The sequence below is a fragment of the Malus sylvestris genome, chromosome 16 (genome assembly GCF_916048215.2).
Source record: "Malus sylvestris chromosome 16, drMalSylv7.2, whole genome shotgun sequence".
In the NCBI taxonomy this organism is placed as follows: domain Eukaryota; kingdom Viridiplantae; phylum Streptophyta; class Magnoliopsida; order Rosales; family Rosaceae; genus Malus; species Malus sylvestris.
Window position 1 is genome coordinate 9,761,236 of NC_062275.1, and position 23,125 is coordinate 9,784,360.

At 38.9% G+C, this 23,125-nt stretch overlaps 2 pseudogenes; both read left to right on the forward strand.

The window, feature by feature from the left end:
- The first annotated feature begins 1,205 nt into the window (after window positions 1–1,205).
- Window positions 1,206–2,447, forward strand: LOC126606585 (uncharacterized; annotated as a pseudogene).
- An 8,656-nt stretch (window positions 2,448–11,103) lies between these two features.
- LOC126609082 (uncharacterized) lies at window positions 11,104–17,802 on the forward strand (annotated as a pseudogene).
- The last annotated feature ends 5,323 nt before the right edge of the window (window positions 17,803–23,125 follow it).

A 23,125-nucleotide genomic window follows, 5' to 3' on the forward strand; every position in this document is an offset into this window, starting at 1 on the left:
TCATCAAAACAATAGATTCACTAACACTTAAGAGTTTATTCATACTTACATCAAGTATAACATAAGATTTGTGGTATCCACTAGTGTAAATATTTTAAATTGAAGATCGAATTCATTCATTGTATTCATATAGGGTCAAGAAGTGTAGCTGTAAAAAATCATCAAAATCGGAGTTAAAACAACCGTTAAATCATGATTTTTCATTTATAACCGTCGAAAAGTTTTGTCTCGTTACTTGATCTATGAATGTTTGTTTTTGGTAATTTTTTGCTGATGCGATCTCGACGCATATACAAACAAGTTTGACGGTTGGATCGTTGAAATTAGTTTTGTTTAATTCGTATCTCATGAAGTTCAATGGTGTGTGTGTGTGTATATATATATATATATTTATTTATTAAGTAGATTTAAATCTATTTATTTTGTATGTATAATTATTATAGTTTTTAGGGGTATAAAATTTAATTTAAAATTTAATATATATATATATTAAATTAACTATAATAATTATAATAACTATATATACTATAATAATTATACCCCCAAAATATTAACTATGATAGTTATATATATATATATATATAAAATTATTATAGTTTTTAGAGGTATAAAATTGTTAAATTAATATATATAATTATTATAGTATTTTTTTAGGGTTATAAAATTATTAAATTAATATTCTGCTTATCGTGTATCGTGTTACCCACGTGTATACCCGAACTAACCCGTTATCTTAACAGGTGCTTATCGGGTTACCCGATAACGATCCATTTCGTTATCGTGTCGACCCGAACACCTGTTAATTTCGTGTCGTGTCGTGTCGGGTTATCGGGTCGTATCAGGAATTGCCAGGTCTAGTGGAAGATGAGAAAATAAAAATATTTTAATAATAATAATATTATTTTAATTTTTTATAAAGTTAGAAATTAAAAATAAAATAATTATTATTTATTATTTTATAATAAAAATTAATAATATTTTAATAAATTGACTAGGTTATTTTTTTAGGGGTGGAGATGCTTTGGCCTATTACTATTCACTGGAGTCTATTATTGTTGACTTGAGTGGATAAATACGTTGGGTACTGACGCAAAGTCTTTATAAGTGAAATTGCTCTAAACGTCCAAAAGGTGTCCTAAATTATGGAGTAAATTCCGCCCGGTTTATCAATCTCTTTACACATTAGGCCTTCTTACACTGCCACAGTAACTAATTTTTCATTTCTCACACACTAACATGTGGTGGTCTCAGTCAAAACCACTCATCACCACCGTCAATCTCCTCCTCCTATCCCTCCACCTCCACCTCTTCCCCACCACCACTCTCTCCCAATGCCGCACCTCATCCGGCCCCATCCCCATACACTACCCTTTCGCCCTAGATGACGGCTGTGGCGCGCCCCAGTTCCGCCACATGTTCAACTGCTTTACCGACCTCTTCTTCGCCACCCCATCCGGAAACTACAAAGTCCAGTCCATAAACTACGACAAGAAAACCATGGTCGTCTACGACCCCGCCATGTCCACCTGCTCCATCCTCCAGCCCCACCACGACTTCCTCATGACCCCAATCCAGTCCGCCATTATCCCGCCCACCTCCGACACCGTCTTCGCTCTCCTCAACTGCTCCGTCGACTCCCCCGTCCTCAAGCACTACAAGTCCCTCTGCTTCAACTTCTCCGGCCACTCCTGCGACGAGCTCTACGACTCCTGCAACGCCTTTCGGAGTTTCCGTTCCGGTTCCGGATTGGCTACTCCTACCACAGTCCCGGAGGATTTCTAACCAACGGTACTACCTCCAGTCCCGGAGGATTTTTAGCCAACGGTACTACCCCCAGTCCCAGAGGATTTCTAACCAACGGTACTCCTTCTCCTCCTGCTACTACGACTACTTCTCCGCCGTGTTGTTTTACGGGGCACGATACGGTGAATATATTGGACTGCACGCATTATACTAGCGTCACGAATACGGACGGATTGAAAGGGATAGGACCGCCGGATTGGGTTTACGGGATTAAGCTGAGCTTCACGGTGCCGGATACCGGGTGTGTGCGCAGTCCGGTGGGACTTGTGGGTTTGATACCGAGACTGAAGGGTCTCTCTGCCTCTGCTCAACTTCCTCTAATTTCACTAGACAATGTGGTAGGTTGATATATAACTTTTATAAATCTCAATATGTTTATATTATTAGACTGTAAATTTGATCGCTTATTTAGTTAATAATTCATGTAAACAATAATCCACGTTCAAAGCATCTGCAATATTTTTCGTTGCATTAGTTGCTTGAATTTTACTTCTTGCGGCTAATTTTGGGTTGATTTTTCAGGTGCAGGCAGTTTTTTAGCGGTAGGACGGGACTGTTCTCCCAATATACTATTCCAAGCATTCTTTGTGATTTTGGGGGCGTTGTTAGTCTTTTTGCATGAGTTTAGGATGCTGAATTTGTGATGGTGTTAGTGTTAATCTTTTGTTTAATTATCTTTGAGATATGTGAACATTTCCTCTTCTTATCTGTCTTCATTTGCATGCATGATGCAGCTCATGACCCTTTTGAGGGTTTGTCGACAATGCTCTCTATGCAATCTCTAAATTTTGTGACAAAAGTTAGTCTCCAATTCCATCTATAAATTATTCAACCTAGTAGTAGTTAGTAATTCTATTTATTAATTACAAAGTACAACATTTAGTAAGTTGATATAAGAAATCTTCGGTGAAAATGTTTAAAGACATCTTAAGCTCGAATATCATATTCCTTATAAATTAATTGTTTACTCTGACAAAAGAAGCGGCCCTACATGGACTCATACTTGGTTCACATGCCTGCATGAATGACTCTAAAACTTTCTTCTATGAGACATGTAATGAGTTTCAAGATCTTTTAAACACCGATGCAGAACATTCATTTTTCAACTCGAGATACTCTTGAGTACTACTCAAATTCACAACCCTAGTAGTCATATGCTTGAATGAAGTTGGATGACTTTGTCATTTGATGGTGAAGGATAAGATGTAAAACAACTAATTTAACGTCAAATTATAACTTTTCAAAAACAAAAGAAAAATGCATTGCCTTTTGCGTGTTTGGTCTTTAGTGTAGAATTGAACATTGAGAATGAGAAATTCTAAGTGGATTTTTTTTTTCAAAAGTGGGATTCTTTGTGAACTCTCTACCACTTCATAGTTTAACGTTAATTTTTGTGTCAACACTATAAAATATTATGTCAAAAACATAAGATGGCAGAGAGTCTAAAAACATATCTACTTTAAAAAAAAAAGTCACATGAGCATTTCTCTTGTACATTTCCAAAGGAATTTCTCACCTTTGAGTAGCCATTAAACCTCATCGAGAGAACAAAATGAGTATGTAATTATAAAATTGCTATACTAATTACACGAAATCCAACATATATATATTTTTTGAAAGAAATCCAACATATATATATATATATATTCTAAGGATTAAGGTCCCATTTGAGGCCGCTCCACTAATCCACTTTCTCTTTTGAGTTTTGATCATCAGACGTTGTTGACGTTTGAATTCAAATTCCCACCCTAAACTCTTTTCTCTTCAATCATCGTTTTGGCCATAGCTGAATCCCCATCATCATTATATGTTCAAATCAAAGTCTCAACACCTTTTTCTAAGGACCATCATATTTGCGCACACTTTTTTGTTACAAACTTCCATTGATTTTCCTTAAATTCATTATAGATCACAAGACAACATACGATTAATTTACAAGTCAAGTGAACGTTCAAGTAGGGTTATGCCTATTAGTTCTTACAACAAAACTTGGGTTAAACTGTCTGACCAACTAGGTGATTCGATTATTTAATACAAATGAGCAATTCGATAAGTTGTCATTGTAACTTTGTTATTTAATTATTTCATTTAAAAAAAAACAATACGACTTCATTTTATTTGCCAATTGGTTAAGAATACTGAACCATGTTTCTCTCTGCTCTTACTATATTATAGATATTTATCTTCCTAATGCTAAGAGAGATTTCAAATTTGAATCCTCCATCCTCGTTGGTAAGAAAAAAAAATACAAAAAGAGATGGAGCGTCCCGTTAACAATTCAAACGGGCGGGGTAATCACTGAGCTTTACCAATTTCAAATGGAGTAGGATTCTTTCCACTCCTATTCTCATCCCCTTTCCTCCCCTCCTCTCACACATTACTTTTTGTCTTATTGTCTCTATTAAAAAATCAATATAAGATGTTGACGTAGCTTAACTGTGACTGTTCAAATATGAGGGGAGGGAAGAGAAGAGAGATTAGGAAGGGAGAGAATCCTCCTCCATTTCACATTCCCACCAGTCTGACACTTTCCACTCAAATCTCAACCCACTTCTCTTACAGCAACTCCACCGTTGCAAAGGCCCCCTAGGGCAAGTTACTATTGAATAGCTTCCAATGAACAGTAACTGCCTTTTGCATCTCCACCCTTACACTGAATAGCCCTGACAATAGGCAATAAAATATTAGTATTTTTTATTTTATAAAATAATACAAAATAATTTTATTTGTAATTTCGGATATGATTTTTAATCGGTCTCGTTGTATCACGTGTCATTAAATAAGAAATTACAACCCAAAGCATTTGAGAAAATATAAAATTATGGTGTAAGTTGGAAGATAATGATAACATATTTATAGAAAAATTAAATCTTTTTTTTTAATTTTTATTTATTTATTGGATTTATTTATTACTTATTTATTAATTTTTTAACATTTTTTAATTAATTTTTTACATTTTTTATTGATTTTTTTTATATTTTTATTATATATTTTATATTTTTATTAATTTTATATTGTGGCTGACGTCAGCCATTCATCACTTAGCCTTCGGGCTCTCCGGTCGGCTACTCGTGCCGGGCCTCTCCCTCGAGCCTGCTCGGGCTCAATCGCCAGCACATGCTGGACCTCATTGCTTGAGCTATCTGGCCCTGTTTGAGAGCCAGTCCATCGGGCTATTGCCCACGGTGGAACTGCTTTCATTCCCACCTCAGCGGCCAAAAGCAAACCCAAAACGTCACCGTATTCTTCATCTTCTCTGTTGAATCATGGATTCAGAACTTCGTTTGTAAAACCCCACTCTTGATTTTTTTTTAAATTGTATTGGGTCTTAATGTGTGTGCCCGTGGGGCCCACGTGTTTTAGTTTTGTCCCCTAGGGCCCAAGTCCCTCTCCCTCTCCTTCTTCCTTTTTGTGCACCTTACACCTCTCTGAGCTCTATCTCTATCTCACAGTTCTCTCCCTCTCCCTCGCTGCACCCTCCCATTCCATGAGCGCCACACGACACACATACATACACACAACAGCATCACCACCTTCATCACCTCGTTAGCTCTCTCTCTCTCTCTCTCTTCGTATCTGTGGAGCATAGAGGAACTCCGGCAAGTCCCTCGTCTTTCCGACGATTGGTAAGCCTCGGGTGTTAGGACTCAAGCCCAAGGGAAGAGCCCAACCCAAAAGACTAGTCTGATAGGTGGTTCTTAACAAAGAAGATCAGAACCGCAGAAGAAAGAAGGAAGAAGGAATATAGAGAATATAGAAGAAAACTTAGAAATAAAACTAGAAAGAATATGAAAGGTTTTGTATTGATAAAATGGTTATTTCTTACAAACATTAGGCTGCAATCGGCCTTTTATATCCCTCTAGTAGTCTAACTACCTTGCTTACTGTGTAAGCTACACATAACCATCCTAACTAACTTTTAACAGAAATATTGATGACATGGTAGATTATGTGGCATTCACTTGAGTCAATATCAGTCAACATCCCCCCTCAATCTCAACTAGGGAAACCAAGTTTGAGATTGAAACAATGACGAGTAAACGGCGGACTATGTAATCCTTTAGTAAGAATATCAGCGGTTTGTTCATCAGTGGGTAGATACTCAACCAACAAATCACCATTATGCACCCTTTCACGGACAAAATGATAATCCGTATCAAGGTGTTTGATTCTCGAATGATACACTGGATTAGCACTGAGTGCTATTGCAGATTTATTATCACAGAATATAGTTGGTTGAAAAGGTAATGCAACTCCCAAATCTTTCAAAATGAGCCGAATCCAAGCCACATCTGCTGCAGTATGAGCAAGTGCCTTGTACTCCGCCTCGGTAGAACTTCGAGAGACGGAGGATTGCTTTTTTGACTGCCACGAGATTGGATTCCCACCAAGATAAACCACATAACCAGTCACAGATCATCTTGTGTTCAAATCAGCAGCCCAATCAGCATCAGAAAATGCTGTCAAATGTATGTCAGTATCTACTGCATATGTAATTCCACACTCTGCAGTGCCTTGAAGATATCGAATAATTCGTTTGACAGAAATGAGATGTATATCTGTCGGAGCAGTCATAAATTGACACACTGAATTCACAGCATAAGCTATATCAGGACGTGTAAATGTGAGATATTGCAGTGAACCAACCAAACTTCTGTACAATGTAGAGTCCTGCAATGGTATTCCCTCATTCAAGAGCATTTGATTGTGAGGTTTGCATGGTGTATTGGCAGGTTTACAAGACTCCATTCCAGCTTTATGAATAAGATATTTAACATACTTTGATTGATTCACAAATATGTCTCCATTCTCCTTGTAGTGAATCTGAAGTCCCAGGAAGTAAGTAAGTCTGCCCATATCCTTTAAGTTAAAAACACCTGCCAAATCATCAATAACTTGCTGAACTTTGCTAGCATTTGATCCTGTCAAAATGATGTCATCTACATATAGTAAAAGAATCACCACATCCTTGTCATCATTCTTCACAAATAAACTGGTATCCGATGAAGATGGTACAAATCCCAAAGCTAGTAAATAGGTCGTGAACTTTGAATTCCAAGCCCGAGGGGCTTGCTTCAACCCATACAACGATTTAATCAACTTACAGACATAATGGGGTTTAGTTTGATCAACAAACCCTTGAGGCTGTTTCATATACACCTCCTCTTGCAAGTCACCATGCAGAAATGCATTTTTGATATCTAACTGCCTCAATTCCCATTTATTGATAGCTGCTAAGGATAAAATGAGTCTTACAGTAGTGTGTCGTACTACGGGACTAAAAGTTTCTGAGTATTCAATGCCTTGTTCTTGGGAAAAACCTTGAGCCACAAGTCTGGCTTTATACCTCGATACACTTCCATCAGGATTCTTCTTAACCTTATATACCCACTTACTGCCAATAATGGTTCTGTTTGGTGGAGAAGGAACCAATTGCCAAGTTCCTTGAGTTTTGAGTGCATTAAACTCTTCTTGCATTGCACTTTGCCAATGTGGACTTATAGAAGCTTTTCGGAATGTTGATGGTTCCTCCAAATCCTTTATTGCAGCAATAAATGAAAACCCCTCAGTAAAGTCACACTCATTATCCATCTGGAGAATTTGTAATTCTGGAAATGAACCAATATAACCTGTGTAAGATCTTCTGGAAATGGCACCTGACTTCAACCTGGTGACCATATTGTGAGCTGATTCTTCATTAGTTTCAACCACAGGAGAAGAGATTGGTAGTATTACCTCTAACTGGGAAGGACTATGGATAGGCAACAATGATATTGTACTTGGAGTTGATGTTGAGAGAGTAGGAAAACTATGAGTATGAGCATTGAGATCCTGAGAAACTTGACTTGATGAGCTTGGAACCTGTAAGCTATCCATTGGTTGATCTTCTATAATTTCAGGATTGGCAGATGACTCGGCATGGGTTGGAGATGATGTGGGATCAAGAGCAAAACATGGTATTTGAACCATGATTGGAGACATTGTTGTACTCTGGACCTTATTGAACTTCCCAGAAGACAACTGCAGTCTTGGTTTAAATGGAAATGTAGTCTCATCATGCACCACATGTCTTGACAACACTAGTTTAGTACTACTCAAATCATAGCAGACTACCCCTTTATATCCAGCCACAAAACCAAGAAAAACACATTGCTTCGACCTAGGTTGCAATTTATGTTGAGTATACGGCCTTAAGAATGGATAAACTGCAGATCCAAATATCTTCAATGTATGCAACACAGGGTCTTGTTTAAACAGGAGCTGATATGGAGACTTCATCCCCAAAACCTTACACGGCATTCTGTTGATTAGAAATGCAGCATGAGTACAAGCATAATTCCAGAACTGTAATGGAACTTCAGCCTCGGTTAAAAGTGTGATGGCAGTCTCTACGATGTGCCTATGTTTCCTCTCAGCAAGACCATTCTGCTGAGGTGTGTAAGGACATGATATGGAATGTGCAGTTCCTTTGAGTACCAAAAAAGACTGAAATCTGTTACTCATATATTAAGAACCACCATCTGTCTGTAAGCACTTAATTACAGAATTGAACTGAGTTGTAACAAATGCAAAAAACTTGACAAATACTTGGAAAACATCAGATTTATTGATAATAGGGAAGATCCATACAAATCTTGAGAACTCATCCACAAAACTTACATAGTATCTAAACCCTTCTAAAGACTTAACTGGAGCAGGCCCCCAAATATCAGAATGTACTTTTTCAAACATAGAAATAGCCCTAGTTTCTTTGACAGGAAAGGGTTGTCTACACATTTTTCCAGAAAGACATGAAGAACAAACAGAAGATGATGAATCTGCACTAACAGTCTGTCCAACATTGCTAAGCATAACATCAAGTACTTCTGCAGATGGATGCCCAAGCCTCTTATGCCAAACAGAAGTCTTTACAGCTTGCCCAAGTAATGCAACAGCTTTATTTTGACCAGCAACCAATCTTCTTGAAAACACAGTCACAGAGATCTCATATAGCTCTCCCCTACTCTTGCCGTGGTACAACATCATTCATGTTGCCTTGTCCTGTATAAAAAATACACTCTCATCACATATGAACCAGCAATGATTATCTTCACATAATTTCTTAACAGATAAGAGATTAACAGTAATGGTTGGAACATGTAAGACATTCTTGAGAAACAGTAAATGTTGTGGAGTTGAAAGGGTTGTAGAACCAATATGATTAATAGTCAAACCTTCCCCATTACCAATAGTGATTTTCTCATCACCATTATACTGCACAGGTTGATTGAGATTCCCAAGATTAGATGTCATATGGTGTGAAGCACCAGTGTCCAACACTCATGTATCAGCTGCAGAGAAATGTTGAACATTCTGACCATATTCTGCAGCAGTCATGTGAGATGGAACTTGAGCAGAAAATGCAGTAAGAGAAGGAGGTGGAGGTGCCCCCTGATAGGAATAGTTATTCTTATGTCTACAATCCAGAGCATGATGACCTTTCTTTCCACAAATTTGACAGATTATAACCTGATAACCATCACTCCTATTCGAACAAGTTGCAACAGTATGACCTCTGCGAGAACAAATCTGACATTCAACTATAGGACCTGTTTTGAAGGTAGTATTACCACTCCAAGAAGACCTATTCCCAGTAGAAGAACTATTATAGTTGTTGCCCCATCTCTGTCTATTCCCATTGTAATAAGGCCTTGAATTATTGAAAGACCCATAACCACTTCTGTTATAGTTCTGAGAAGTATTAGACCCCTGAGAATTATTATACCCATTTCTGTTTTGAAACCTGTTGTTCCCTTGATAGCCTTGAGTATCACCAGTTCGTGAACCAGCATTTGAACTCTCTCCTTGTGAATACCCGGAATTCTGATGACCACCTGTAACTCTATCTCCTTGAACGTACATTGCAGCCATGCCACTTGCCAGAGTAGTGACCCTTGCTTCCATAGCAGATTCAACACCAATCAACTGCGCTCTGAAATCTTTCAGTGGAATAGAAGTCTCCTTTACTAAAACTACAGTCTTTACAATATCAAACTCCGATGGTAATCCAGATAAAGCATTAATAACAACATCATTATCAGTAATCCTCTCCCCTGCAGACACAAGCTGATCACGAATGGCTTTCAACCGAAGCAAATACTTGTCAATAGAATCACTGCCTTTTTGAATTGTATGAAACTCAATTTTGAGTTGATTAATCCTAGCCCTTGACACGGACGCATACCGGTCTTGTAAGTTTACCCAAGCTTCATGAGACGTTTTACACCCTATTACATATTCCATAGCATCATCCGACAAAGTAGCAATTAACAGACTCAATAGTGCCATATCTTTCTGAACCCAAGATTTATAAGCTGCTGTGATTTCTGTAGTCACTCCACTCTCAGTGTTAATCACAAACTTTGGTGGACAAGGAGACTCACCAGTAAAAAATTCAAAGAAATCATACCCTCGTAAAACAGACTGAAACTGATAATTCCACTTAACAAAATTGTCATCTTGCAACTTCACAGTTAACATACCAAGCAAACTTTCAATGCGTACTGATTTATCAGACATCTTTATCACGTATTACGGACAAGCAAACAATCTCAATCACAAATTTGTTTAACTCCAAACTTCAACAATGATCACCTCTGCAAGATATTTTCACTACTTCTTGGCATCAACCTTCTATATGTATATACTTCAAAAACTAAAATTTCAGCAATTTCACAAATGAACAACTTCAATCATATCACACCACAAATATAATTCTGCTATTGTCAACAAATCTTGGCATCAGCCTTAATCGAATCCAACAAATAACCCATATATGAAAAACCACAAGAAACAACCCAATTCGCCATATATCTTCACTAAAGCAAAAACTCAAACACTTGATGTGCAAAGAATAAAGAAAGAAACCAACAACCTGATTGAAAAAACCCTCGACCCAAAATTCAACAAGCCGGCACCAATCCTCCAAGAACTCCAACAAAGCCTTCAACGATCAATCTCCAAGAATTACTCAGCGGAAGAAAATCCCAAAAAAAAATCAACCTTGGCTCGATACCATCTTAACAAAGAAGATCAGAACCGCAGAAGAAAGAAGGAAGAAGGAATATAGAGAATATAGAAGAAAACTTAGAAATAAAACTAGAAAGAATATGAAAGGTTTTGTATTGATAGAATGGTTATTTCTTACAAACATTAGGCTGCAATCGGCCTTTTATATCCCTCTAGTAGTCTAACTACCTTGCTTACTGTGTAAGCTACACATAACCATCCTAACTAACTTTTAACAGAAATATTGATGACATGGCAGATTATGTGGCATTCACTTGAGTCAATATCAGTCAACAGGGAGGACCCCAAGGACTTAAGTACCACTACACCATTTCTGTTGTAGCCGATGTGGGATCATAACAGTGGCGTGCAAGTCACGTGCTTCAGTGGGATCATAACAGTGGCGTGCAAGTCACGTGCTTCAGTGAGGTCGTCAACGAAACCACCTTCCACCTCCAAATCATCCGCCTTCCCAAGCAGGTTAGTCTTTCATCCTCATCTCTCCCCTTTTTTGTTCAATTTCCTCTAGAATTTTTTGTTCAGTTTAATGCTGAATTGAACTGCCCAAGTCAAATTCGGGCAACAAAATTTGTTAATTTTGTTGGTTAGAAAAATTTCGGGTGAAATTTTGAACAAATCTGAATTGGGTACAACCTTCTCATTAATTTGAGTGGTTATATGCAAGGATTGATTGCAAACCTGCAAAATTGGGGTAATTGTTTTTTTTTCTTGGAAAATCTAGGCATTATTTGTTAACAGTATAGATAATAGATGGTTAGATACATTGACATGTGTCAAGAGATCAGTGTGGTTGTTATAAGATCAGTATGGTTGTTATAAGTGTCTTAGTGAAGAAGATATATAGATGTATATATAACAATTGTAAGAAGAGTAATTCAATAACTTTGCAGTACAAATATAATTCATTTCTCTTTCTCTCTCTCTCTCTCTCTCTCTCTCTCTCTCTCTCTCTCTCTCTCCCTCTATCTTTCTATCTCTAAAACCTCTTCGTCTTCTCTATTACACTACTGCAACTTAATATGTTGCTTAACATGGTATCATTCGCCGATCAAGCTCTACGTGCTTGAAAGGTTTTTTCTGATCTTGAATTGTTGATTTTTTGCTTCCGCCGCTCAAGATTCTTTCTTTCTCTGCTGTGTTCTTCTGATCTGGGAATTCTTCATAGTTCTTCGGGTTGTGATTCTTCGTCTGAGCAATCGTGCCCTCTACGTGTTCGATACATTTCCTGTGAGAACTCTTCTTCGATAATTTGCAATGGTGAATGCCAATCAACTACAAATTGTGCAATCGCCTATCACATCTCTTATCTCCACCGTTCCTACGTCGGTGACTGTGAAGCTTGATGATTCCAACTACCTCACATGACACTTTCAGATGCAACTCCTACTTGAAGGTCATGGAATTATGGGGTTCTTGGATGGTTATAGTCCTTGTCCTGCACAGTTTGGCTCTTCTGGGTCTGGCGATTCTGATTTAGATTCTGGAGATTCCTCGTCCCGAATTGAAACAGACGCATACAAGATCTGGAAGATGCATGATCGAGCTTTGATGCAGCTTATTACTGTCACCCTTTCTCCATCCGCTATTTCATGTGTCATTGGAAGCACCAGTGCTCGGGATCTATGGATTCGTCTCAAGGAGCAATTTTCTATTGTTACTCGTGCAACCATATTCCAGATGAAGTCTGAGTTACAGAATATCAAGAAAGGTCCTGATTCTATATCTCAATTCTTGCAAAAGATCAAGGCTGCTCGTGATTATTTGGCAGCTGCCGGAGTCCATTTCGAGGATGATGATATTGTCATTCTCACTCTTAATGGCTTATCGGGAGAATATAATACCATCCGGTCTATCATTCGAGGTCGAGAGAATGTTATTTCTCTTAAAGATCTGAGGTCTCAGTTGCTTGCTGAAGAAGCAATGATTGAGAATACAGCTGTTACGCCATTTTTGTCTGCCATGATTGCCAAGAACTCTGAATCTGGTTCCAAGAATTCCTCCTTTTCACCTCATCTGTATTCTGGTGGTCATAGTCAAGGGGTTTATGCCAATCCAAATCCCGGTTATTCAACACATCAATCTTCTGGTGTCTCTGGTGTCCCACTTCAGCAACATACATATTTCAAGAATAATTACATCAAGAACAAGGGTCGAGGAAAATTCAACTATAATACTAATTCTCGATTTGGGAATTCACGAAACACCTACACAACTCCTGCTCCTGGTATTCTTGGTGCACCTCCAACCCAATCAGCTTGCCAAATATGTGGAAAATTTGGTCATCTTGCTGATACCTGTCGGTTTCGAAATACTGATGTTGTTGTCGTTGATGGCTGTCAAATATGTGGCAAGAAGAATCACACTGCTTAGTTCTGTCATTTTCGAAATGCCAATATTTCTGGTTCTGCTCCTCAAATGACTGCAATGCATGTAAACTCTTCCTCATCCACTCCAACATCGAATGATTCATCTCAGCAGTTCTGGATTACAGATTCAGGGGCAACAAATCACCTAACTGCAGACTTACAGAATCTTTCCTTGGCTACTCCATTCTCCTCCACAGAGACAATTCAAACTGCGAATGGTGCAGGTTTACCAATTTCACACATTGGTTCTTCTATCATTCCTACCCCTACTCAAAACTTGAAGCTTAATTCCGTTTTCTATGTTCCCAAAATTACTCAGAATTTGTTGTCTGTGCACAGAATTTGTCTAAATAACCATTGTTGGCTAATCTTTGATGCTTTTAATTTCTGGATTCAGGACAAAGCCACAGGGAGGACTCTGTACAAGGGCCAGTGCAGTAATGGGTTGTATCCACTACCAATGTCAAGACCAGCTGCAATTCAGAATCCAGCCTCTACAGCTGCATTTCTTGGCCAGAAAGTACATTCCAATTTATGGCATAGCAGACTAGGTCACCCATCCAATTCCATTATGTCTACTATTCTTAGAAAGTCCAATATCTCAGTCCTATATGATGTCTCATCTTCTGTGTGTCATTCTTGTTTACAAGGAAAATTTAGCAAGCTCCCATTCTCATCCTCTGTGTCTAAAGCTGTAAATCCTTTCCAAATAGTTCATAGTGATGTCTGGGGCCCTGCTCCTTGTACCTCTATTGATGGTTTTAAATACTATGTGACATTCATTGATGAATGTACTCGATATTGTTGGCTTTTTCCTCTACATAATAAAAGTGAAGTCTGCTTTGTGTTCATTGGTTTCTATCAATTCATTTTTAATCACTTTGCAGTTTCTGTTAAAACTTTACAAAGTAATGGGGGTGGGGAATATACAAGTCACACTCTTCAATCCTTTCTCTTAGATAAAGGGATCACTCATCAAATCTCATGTCCCCATACTCCAGAGCAAAATGGGCTGGCAGAACGCAAACATAAGCATGTAGTTGAAACCTCCATCACATTGTTACAGAATGCACATCTTCCAGCATCTTTCTGGTCCTTTGCTTGTCAAACTGCGATATACCTTATAAATAGGATGCCTTCTTCAACTACAAATAATCAGTCACCATTTGAGGTTCTGTTCACTTCAGTTCCAGATGTTCAACACCTTAGAATCTTTGGTTGTGCACGTTTCCCATTCTTAAAGCCTTATACTAGTAACAAGCTGCAACCTAAAACCAAGTTATGTATCTTTCTGGGTTATGCATCTAAATACAAGGGGTACATTTGTTTTGAAGTTAGCTCAAAGAGAATTTATATTTCACGCCATGTTATATTTGATGAGTGTGATTTCCCTTATTCCTCTCTTGTACACAAGTCATTTGTTTCTACTTCACAGTCTGTTCCTGAAATATCAATGAATCCAGTGTCTATTACACGGGACAACCTGCTTGTTGGAGTGTCTTCTAATTCATCCGTGCCTAGCCTTAGTGTTATACCTACTACTGCTACTGCCACTCCTAGATCTTCCAATCCTTCTCCTGCACCTGATTTGTCTCAGCCAACAGCAACCGACGACATCAGCTCCCCCATTACTTGCACTGTCCCTCAGTGTACTTCTCCTTCCATTCCTGTGGCTCCTGAGTTTCTTCCAGAAAGTTTACAAGTCATTCTTCCTCTACCTCCATTTAACTTGCATCCTATGCAAACACGATCGAAGAGTGGCATTGTCAAGAAGAAAGCATTGAGTGCTCCGACTTCTCCAACTACAGATGTTGACTTATCTCAGATTGAACCACTGTCTTATAAATCTGCTCTTAAATCTCCAGTTTGGTATAAGGCCATGGAGGAGGAACTACAAGCCTTGCATTCCCAGAAAACTTGGTCCTTAGTTCTTTTACCATCAAACAGAAACCTTGTGGGGTGCAAGTGGGTTTTTAAGATCAAGAGACATGCTGATGGTACCATTTCGAGATACAAGGCTCGGCTTGTAGCCAAGGGGTTCAATCAAGAGGCAGGAATCGATTATGGTGAGACCTTCGGTCCTGTTGTTAAGCCTACTACAGTACGTCTTGTTCTTGCCTTAGCTGCACATTATGGTTGGGGTTTACGGCAGCTCGATGTAAAAAATGCCTTTCTGCATGGTATTTTGGAAGAAGAAGTGTACATGGCGCAACCTCCGGGTTTTGTAGACCCTATCTATTCATCCTCAGTGTGTAAACTTCACAAGTCTTTATACGGTCTCAAACAAGCTCCCCGGGCATGGAATGAGAGGTTTACTAAGTTCTTGCCTTCCTTGGGATTTCACACAACTTATGCCGACACTTCATTGTTTGTCCAACATACTTCTTCTGGAATAGTACTTCTTCTTCTCTATGTGGATGATATAATCATCACTGGGAGTGCCATTTCTATAATTCCAGGGCTCATTTCTGCGTTGGCTGCAGAATTTGATATTAAGGATCTGGGACCCCTCCATTATTTCCTTGGTGTTCAAATCACAACAAATACAGAAGGGTTGTTTCTGTCTCAGCATAGATATGTCACTGACTTATTGACAAAGACAGAAATGCATCAGTCCAAATCTTGTGCTACTCCTTGTCTGCCTTCTCATCGCCTTCTTAAGGACGATGGCATACCATTTGACAATCCTCAATTGTACAGAAGTATAGTGGGCGCCTTACAGTATCTAACTTTCACAAGACCTGATATTGCTTTTTCGGTACATCAGGTTGCTCAGTTCATGCAGTGTCCCATGGAGTCCCATTACTTAGCTGTAAAAAGGATATTACGGTATCTTAACGGTACTCAACAGTATGGTCTTCAATATACTAAGGGCGACTTGGAGTTAAATGCATTTAGTGATGCGGACTGGGCAGGGGATCCGAATGATCGACGCTCTACAACAGGATTGGTTGTTTTCTTGGGCTCTAATCCCATCTCGTGGTCATCAAAGAAGCAGAACACTGTCTCCCGCTCTTCTACTGAAGCTGAGTATCGTGCCATTGCTACAATAGCCGCTGAGCTTGATTGGATAAGACAGATTCTTACTTTTCTGCAGATTACAGTTTCGACTCCATCCATTATGTTTTGTGATAACCTCTCGGCTATTGCTCTGACTTGTAATCCAGTGATGCATCAACGAACCAAACATATTGAGATTGATATCCATTTTGTTCGTGACAGAGTTGCCCAACAGTTACTTCAAAAGCAGTTTGTTTCCTCTAATGAGCAATTTGCTGATATTCTGACAAATGGCCTATCTGCACCACTTTTTCGTGCTCATTGCTGCAATCTCAGGCTTCGTGGTCCTTCTCCTGAGCTTGAGGGAGGATGTTAACAGTATAGATAATAGATGGTTAGATACATTGACATGTGTCAAGAGATCAATGTGGTTGTTATAAGATCAGGATGGTTGTTATAAGTGTCTTAGTGAAGAAGATATATAGATGTATATATAACAATTGTAAGAAGAGTAATTCAATAACTTTGCAGTACAAATATAATTCATTTCTCTTTCTCTCTCTCTCTCTCTCTCTCTCCCTCTATCTTTCTATCTCTAAAACCTCTTCGTCTTCTCTATTACACTACTGCAACTTAATATGTTGCTTAACATTATTTGCGGGCAAGTATAAAACTTTGGTCAAAGTCTGAATTGGGTAGGTTTTTCTTTTCATTATTGTGAGTGTAAGCATGGAATGATTTGCAACTCTGCAAAAATTGGATCTTTCATTCTGCTTAGAAAAATGTAGGCGATTATTTGCATCTGTTGTTAATTAATTCTTAGAAGTTTGAAACTTTGAACAAAATTTGAATTGGGTAAAAATTTCTGATTATTATGAGGGTAGATATATGCATGGATTGGTTGCAACTGTGCAAAATTTGGGCATTTGTAATTTTGTATGCAGCAGCACCTATGAGACCTGTAAGTTGGTAATTTGGTGTTAAACTTAAAGTTCTTCCAAAATGAATCTCTCTTTACACTTGTGAATTCGGACCTCTTTGTGCTACTTGGGATTAAATTTATTTGACTTTAATCGTTACCGTACAGTACAGTGGGTGTTACATCCATACTCGGTGGGGCTTCTGATAATACAGGGTCGGGCATTGCTCGAAGATTAGGTAGGTTATCAATTTTTTTTTTGGATAATTTGGGTTTGTCATCGTCTTTTTTTCCCCCGCCTACTCCATGTTCTGACATGCGGTTATTTTCAGTGTTAAAGACTGGACTGAACATAATTCTGGCTTGCAACATTCCGAAGAATAGTCCCATGCTTGAGGTTTGTACCCTCTTTGTCTCGAACACATAGAGAAACAATACACACATGAACACGAGACTATCAGATGTCCGTTTCTTTGTCGTTTGCATATATGCAGGAATGGATTCGTCTGTGTTTGCACGTTTTGTTAGCTATTTTCACTGAATCATTTGCCCCTTGTTCTTGTGATTTCAGGCAGATGCTGAAAATTGTTGGTTCAGAAGCTAATCAATCTTGGGTACACAAGGCCAAAGTCCGAAGGATTCTAGTCATAGCCGGGGCTTTTTGATTCTGCTGGATATGAGGAAGGTTTACTAGTCTGATTACAGCCGTCAAGCGTCGTAGTAACCCTTACTAGTCCGATTATAGTCGTAAAGTTGACACCTTTCGCAGGCTATGATGTGATTAAACATGTATCAGGCTATGGTTCACTTGCAAGGAATGAGTATCATTCTCACATGGTTTACAAAGAGGAGTGGAATTAGAAGGAAAGAGTTTATGTGGTTCAAATTCGCTTTTGGCGAGAATTGAACCTATGATCTCTCACTTACAAGTGAAGAGGAATATCACATCGTGGCACCAAGTGACCATGCACTTACTAACATAGGGAGTGAATAAATAAGTGGATCACTTGTTGATTTTGGTACGACATACCTGAAAAATTAAGGTATGGGATAATCATGGGGTGGTGGGTGTTTATCCCATTCCCATTCTTTCTCATCAACATTCCTTCTTATCTTATTCCATCCCATACTCATACCAAGACATTAAACATGCCATTAATCCGATCATTAGTCGGGATTGAAATAAATAAGTTTCTTTATTTCCTTACAACTTGGACACAATTTTGTTTGGGCTTTCTTGTTTCAATACCATTTCTAAGAAAAAAATTTAGGAAAAATATCATATTTTTAGTCTAGGTACTAATGAAAAAGTCAACCAAAATTATTTTATGAATAGCACTATATAATTACATGATTACCACTCAAACCCACAAACTTTTTGGGTTAGCAGTGGCCGGCCGGTCAACTTTCTGGCTAATTTTTTCGGCCACACAACCAAATTTTCGGTGACTTTTTTGGTCTGCCGGCCAACTTTTCGATGACTTTTTGGGTTATTGATCATGTTTTTTATCCTTCTGCCATTAGTTAACTTTTCGCCGACATTTTCTAGCGGCCGATCAATTTCCAGCGATAGGCCGCCAACTTTTTTGGTGACCGGCCGACCAACTTTTTCGACAACATAGAAAAAATGATTTCAAAATGTCTTCAATGTGATTTGTACTTAAGACCGTAAAGTGAGAAACAACATCTTGTACTACTAGACCAAAAGGATAAATGGTTTCAGAGTGGTAATTAAAAAAAATATAAAGTAGGACCTGTAGGTAGTCCGCATTTCTTAAAAGATGGGGATCCTTAGAAAATGAATGTCTTCAAATTCATAATCAAATGCCTAACAAAATCAGGAATCATATCAACTAGCCAGCGGAAGAAACTAAAAGAACATTTGACCTAATACGTACTGATAGTGTATATAAATAGCTCCACACTTATAACTTGATAATCTCTGTTTTTTTCGGTTTCTTTCTTGACCGGATACAATATTTGACATCAAAGGACGTTGGAGTATAGTATAAAACCTTTTCCTTGAGAAACAGATAAACACTCCCATTTTTTTTTTTTTTGTTATAGTAGAATCATCATCTTGGGATTTTACTCCTTAATTACGGGTTCCTTGTATATCAAGTAATTTAAAATTGTAAGTATTTTAGGATTCCTGCTACAGTTGGGTTACGTTTAACCCTATATATATATATATATATATATATATATATATATTTATATATATGTTGATGTACAAAACCGGAGGTCTTGAAACAACGTAAATCCGACTGTGAATTTGCAAGAAATGTAAATAATACAAGATGTATTGTGGTTCACCCCAAGGTTTGGGCTACGTCCACACTGATATTGTATTTATCTGAAAGGTGAGGGAGAGAACCTCTGTAATGTGAGAGGGAATGTGAGGAGGCTCCTGAGGATGAGAGGGCCTAGGAATTGGCCTCTCCTAATTGTGAGGGTGAGGAGTTCTTTTTATAGAATAAGGGCTCCTCCCCTAATTGCATATTTGCCCCTTCCTTTATTACATAATTACATTTAAGTCCCCCGAGTATTTATACGAGGTCTAAATACGAGGCCCTAAATATGATATAAACAGTAGTCCCCCAAGTCTTCAGTCAAGAGAGTCTTTTGGCTGGAGACTTGAAGTTCAGTCCATGTGTGGGCCGAAGTAACTAGATGTCGTCTTGAATTGGTACTTGATATGAGGCGGTGCTCAAAGTGAAATGATGCTCAATTAAAAATAGCATATGCTGCAAGGCTGCTCGGCTCGTGGCTTATGTTGCCTTGGTTGGCTCGGCTTGTGGCGCTTGAAGGTGAATGGGTCCCTTTTATAGAATAAGGGTTCCTCACTTATTACATATTTGCCCCTTCTTTTATTACATAATTACATTTAAGTCCCTCGAGTATTTGTACGAGATCTAAATACGGAGGCCCTAAATATGGTATAAACAGTAGTCCCCCAAGTCTTCAGTCAAGAGAGTCTTTTGGCTGGAGACTTGAAATTCAGTCCATGTGTGGGCCGAAGTAACTAGATGTTGTCTTAAACTGATGCTCGATATGAGGCGGTGCTCAATCTGAAATGATGCTCAACTAGAAGTAGCACATGCTGCTAGGCTACGAGGCTTGTGGCTTATGTTGCCTTGGTTGGCTTTGCTTGTGACGTTGAAGGTGAAGGAGTCCCTTTTATAGAATAAGGGCTCGCTCCTCAATACATGAATGATGGGCTAGAGTTGATGCTCTCTAATGATGGTGAGGGAGTCCCTTTTATAGAATAAGGGTTCGCTCCTCAATACATAAGTGATGGGTGCTTTCTAATGAAAGTGAGGGAGTCCCTTTTATAGAATAAGGGTTCGCTCCTCAGTACATAAATAATGGGCTAAGTCCCCCAAGTATTTTTCATGAGGCCCATTTGAGGCCCAATATATGGTGTATAGTGTAGTCCCCTAAGTCTTTGGTCAATAGAGTTTGTTGGCTGGAGACTTCAAATTGAATCCATGTATGGGCTGAAGTGGCGGTTGTTCGGAGGCGATATTTGTATACCCTGCACTGAAGCTTTGTAGGTGAAGCTTTGCAAGTGAAGCTTTGGAGCTAGAGCTCTGTAAATGAAGCTTTTGAAGCTAGAGCTTTGTAAATGAAGCTTTTGAAGCTAGAGCTTTTGTAAGAAGCTTTTGAAGCTAGAGCTTTGTAAATGAAACTTTTTGAAGCTAGAGCTTTTGTAAATGAAGCTTTTGAAGTTAGAGCTCTGTAAATGAAGCTTTTGAAGCTGATTGACATGAGTGATGCTTATGAATGTTTATGTTGATTGACATGAGTGATGCTCATGAATGTTGACATGAGTGATGCTCATGAATATTTATGTATGATTGATATGAGTGATGCTCATGAATGTTTATGTATGATTGATATGAGTGATGCTCATGAATGTTTATGTATGATTGACATGAGTAGTGCTCATGTATGTTTATGTATGATTGACATGATTAATGCTCATGTATAATTTTGAAGTACTGGACGTACTTTTGTTCACTTGGTTGGTGATAATAGCGACAGGCTGCCCAATAATTTTTTGGAGTATTAGGCGTACTTTTGATCACCTGGTTGGTGGTAATAGAGGCGGGGTGTCAAATAATTTTTTTTGTAGTACTGGGCGTATTTTTGGTCACCTGGTTAGTGCTATTTTGGGCTTATGGGCCTTCGCCCTCCACACAACATTCCAGCCCATTTATTTTGGGCTTTGGTGTTTTTTTTTACCCTCTGATAGGGTTTATACAAATGTTTTCGAAAGACAAGAAAAATAATTTACATCATTTAGAAACAAGAAAAGTAAATCACATCATTCTGGTAGGGTGTTTATTCCTCACTTTTGCTTTCTATTTTCTTTTCTACTTTTGTTTTAGCTTTCTTTTTCTCCTTTCTTTTCTGCTTTTGTTTCTCCCACTCCTGTTCTTTCTCTTTTCTCTTTCGACAAATGGCAAACAACGCCAATGTGGAATAATAATGGTATTGTTGTAAGACAACTTATCTGTATCTTTACTTTCATAATTGGCAGCGGACGGTGATCTCATCTTTTGCTTTTCTTGGTATCTCCATCAGCATCTGCTGAAGGTTTGGAGGAAGAAGTCCGGCCTTGATGTGCTTCACTGGCGATGGAGGTGGAAAGGGTTGGCGGAAAAACCGGCTGGGGTGGAAGTGGCGCTCTCGCTCCACGACGGGGACGACTTATTGAGGTAATGGGCAGGGCAGATTGAGGAGAGAAGCACGACCCCAGGTATGAACCATACGACATGGGCGACTTTGAGCCATTCACAAAAAACCTCACCATACATTCTGGCTGAGTGAGGCAATCTTCCTGCAAGAGCCCTTAGTAGCGTCAACTTCCCCGACTTAGCAGGACCCATAATTACTGTTATAGTTCCTGGCAAAGCATAACCATTTGAACTCTTCATAACCTTCTCAGAGTACTTTCTTTTCCCCTTAATTGTAACTGTCAAATCTTTCCACACAAGTGAAGCCCCTGCAAAATCTGGTATAGGTCGCACGGTTCAAAAGATGGATAGGCTATCAGTAGTGATTTGAGAGAACTTGTTGGGAGCCCAAGACATCAACATGTTTCCAACACACAGTAGGCTTCCTTCATAGTCCACCCCATTCACTGTGAACCCTGTGTCCGTGTACCTTTACAGACAGTGGCTGAATTGTAATTTCCTTGTGGAAAATTCAAAAAGAGAAAGAGGAAAGATAATTGCAACAACACCGTTGAAACCGAAGCTGGTCACTAGGGATGTTGTCGATGAGATTGATCTGATCGTAGAGAGAGAAGGCGCGTCTCAACGATGGCATCAATTGCGGGTTTGCAGGTTTCGGGTGGGCTTTCTTCTGGAGGTTCCGAATGAGGTCCGGCAGTGCCCTTATGGCTCATACTCTCATCCCCATTTCTCCCTCTCTGATATTTCGCATCAGCTTTTTAGGGAGTAGCAGCTTTCGATTTCCCCAGGAGAAGGAGAGGATGAGATGCTGTATAAAGCAGAAAGAGAAAGGAGGGAGGCGCTGAAGGAGAAGATGCCATCCAACGGAGTAGCAACTTGAACGGAGCTAAAGTGAGTGCAGATTCTGATGAGGAGTGTTTTGATGATGCAGGGATTCTGAGGACACTGGATTACCTTGGAATTTCTCTGTTTGTGTTTTTGTGATTTTGCAGATTCACGGTGGAGGTGAAAAAATGAAAGAGAACCGGCACAACTTTTCGTATCGTTTCCCACAAACGGCGCCAAATGTTGATGCACAAAACCAGAGGTCTTGGAACAACGTAAATCCGACCGTGAATCTGCAGGAAATGTAAATAACACAAGATGTATTGTGGTTCACCCCAAGGTTTGGGCTACGTCCACACTGATATTGTATTTATCTGAGAGGTGAGGGAGAGAACCTCTGTAATGTGAGAGGGAATGTGAGGAGGCTCCTGAGGGTGAGA